The sequence below is a fragment of the Ictalurus punctatus genome, unplaced genomic scaffold, assembly GCF_001660625.3.
Source record: "Ictalurus punctatus breed USDA103 unplaced genomic scaffold, Coco_2.0 Super-Scaffold_100046, whole genome shotgun sequence".
NCBI lineage: Eukaryota > Metazoa > Chordata > Actinopteri > Siluriformes > Ictaluridae > Ictalurus > Ictalurus punctatus.
The window spans coordinates 37,150-39,879 of NW_026521087.1; the positions used below are offsets into that span (position 1 = coordinate 37,150).

A 2,730-nucleotide genomic window follows, 5' to 3' on the forward strand; every position below is an offset into this window, starting at 1 on the left:
TGCATTGGCCGGGAATCGAACCCGGGTCAACTGCTTGGAAGGCAGCTATGCTCACCTCTATACCACCAATGCCATGCTAGGCAATTCAACTCTGCTGAACAAAAGTTTAAGTATGTGCTCTTCTCATCAGCAGCCCATAGACAAGAGCCAAAGCGCAACTCTGTCATGGTTTCTGTAGTGTGGTGGTTATCACGTTTGCCTAACACTCATCACCGTAAGATCAGGTCCTCCAGGAAAAGATGGAAAGCTACACCTTGGACAGAGCAGATTTCCATCTTTTGTGCTTTTTTAGCAAAGCAGTTAACATTTGCTTACAAAATGAAAGGGAGTCTCTGGTTTTCCACAGAAAGTGGAAGCCTGGCTCTTTCGTTGCTCAATAAGACTCTGTGCGTGACTGGAAAATTTTCCCTAAAGTACTGGTCGCCAAGTTCACCTATCAGCAAGAGGTCTACGCCCGAAAAAGGCTGGGAGCGGTTTCCCTTCCATTGAGCTTTTGTAGCAAGGCAGATAACAGCTGCTTGCAAAATCACGGGCAGTCTCTGCTTTTCCACTGAATGTGGAAGCCTGGCTCTTTCCTTCATCAAGAAGACAAGAGTACTGATGCGCTTGACACGAGGTTGCGACTTGTAATTCCCCACCTCCAAGCGGGAAAACGCAAAGCAAACGCACCCTCAACTTGAAATCGCCATTCGTCAACAGTGGGAAGTCTTCTCATCTACCAGTTCCTTCCCTGTTCATCGAGTGACGTCGAGTCGGCATGACGGATTCAGAACTCACAAAGTGGCACTTACCTCGGTGGTTATTTGCTTTCGATCAGGGTTGTCCAGTCTTCTCCAGAATGGGCCAGTGTGGTTGCAGGTTGTCATTCTAACCAAGCAGAAGCCACACTTTAGTCTATTGAAAGCCAAGATCAGCGGATCCAACAATTGGAATCAGGTGTGGCTCCTGCTAGATTGGAACGAAAAGCTGAAGATTGGACAACGCTGCTTGAGACCAATCAGCATATAGACATATTTGCTTATTAAATATAAAACATTGACTATATAGATGGCTGATTGCGGAAAATGTACACCTCTCATCACAGTTTGCATGCTAGCTTGTCGCTAACAAAAGACAGACACGGAGAGACGGCATTTTCTAACATTTTCGCCCCTGTTCACGGGTCAAACGTGCCCTGTTGGATAATGCTGTGTTTACAAACAGCAAAGAAGCACTAAGAATTCAAGTGGGAAGCAGAAAGAGTTGTGGGAGGCCTGCAGAGAAGCCTATGGCACATTCTGTTGACCCATTTACTTTCAGGTAGGTGTTTCCTTCCTTTTGTGCCAACTACCATAAAGTAGCTCCAGAAGCTGATAGTTACAATCCGTGCATTGGCCAGGAATCAAACGCAGGTCAACTACTTGGAAGGCAGCTATGCTCACCTCTAAACCACCAATGCCACGCTAGGCAATTCAACTCTGCTGAACAAAAGTTTAAGTATGTGCTCTTCTCATCAGCAGACCATAGGCAAGAGCCGAAGCGCAGCTCTGTCATGGTTTCTGTAGTGTGGTGGTTATCACGTTTGCCTAACACTCATCACCGTAAGAACAGGTCCTCCAGGAACAGCCGGAAAGCGACACCTTGGACAGAGCAGATTTCCTTCTTTTGTGCTTTTGTAGCAAAGCAGTTAACATTTGCTTACAAAATGAAAGGGAGTCTCTGGTTTTCCACAGAAAGTGGAAGCCTGGCTCTTTCGTTGCTCAATAAGACTCTGTGCGTGACTGGAAAATTTTCCCTAAAGTACTGGTCGCCAAGTTCACCTATCAGCAAGAGGTCTACGCCCGAAAAAGGCTGGGAGCGGTTTCCCTTCCATTGAGCTTTTGTAGCAAGGCAGATAACAGCTGCTTGCAAAATCACGGGCAGTCTCTGCTTTTCCACTGAATGTGGAAGCCTGGCTCTTTCCTTCATCAAGAAGACAAGAGTACTGATGCGCTTGACACGAGGTTGCGACATGTAATTCCCCACCTCCAAGCGGGAAAACGCAAAGCAAACGCACCCTCAACTTGAAATCGCCATTCGTCAACAGTGGGAAGTCTTCTCATCTACCAGTTCCTTCCCTGTTCATCGAGTGACGTCGAGTCGGCATGACGGATTCAGAACTCACAAAGTGGCACTTACCTCGGTGGTTATTTGCTTTCGATCAGGGTTGTCCAGTCTTCTCCAGAATGGGCCAGTGTGGTTGCAGGTTGTCATTCTAACCAAGCAGAAGCCACACTTTAGTCTATTGAAAGCCAAGATCAGCGGATCCAACAATTGGAATCAGGTGTGGCTCCTGCTAGATTGGAACGAAAAGCTGAAGATTGGACAACGCTGCTTGAGACCAATCAGCATATAGACATATTTGCTTATTAAATATAAAACATTGACTATATAGATGGCTGATTGCGGAAAATGTACACCTCTCATCACAGTTTGCATGCTAGCTTGTCGCTAACAAAAGACAGACACGGAGAGACGGCATTTTCTAACATTTTCGCCCCTGTTCACGGGTCAAACGTGCCCTGTTGGATAATGCTGTTTACAAACAGCAAAGAAGCACTAAGAATTCAAGTGGGAAGCAGAAAGAGTTGTGGGAGGCCTGCAGAGAAGCCTATGGCACATTCTGTTGACCCATTTACTTTCAGGTAGGTGATTCCTTCCTTTTGTGCCAACTACCATAAAGCAGCTCCAGAGGCTCCGAGTTAGAATCCG

The 2,730-nt window shown here is 46.5% G+C and overlaps 1 non-coding gene across 1 annotated transcript; it reads right to left on the minus strand.

The window, feature by feature from the left end:
* On the minus strand, window positions 1-72 carry trnag-ucc (transfer RNA glycine (anticodon UCC)). The gene has a single exon. It is a non-coding gene; the product is annotated as a tRNA-Gly (tRNA).
* Window positions 73-2,730: the final 2,658 nt, after the last annotated feature.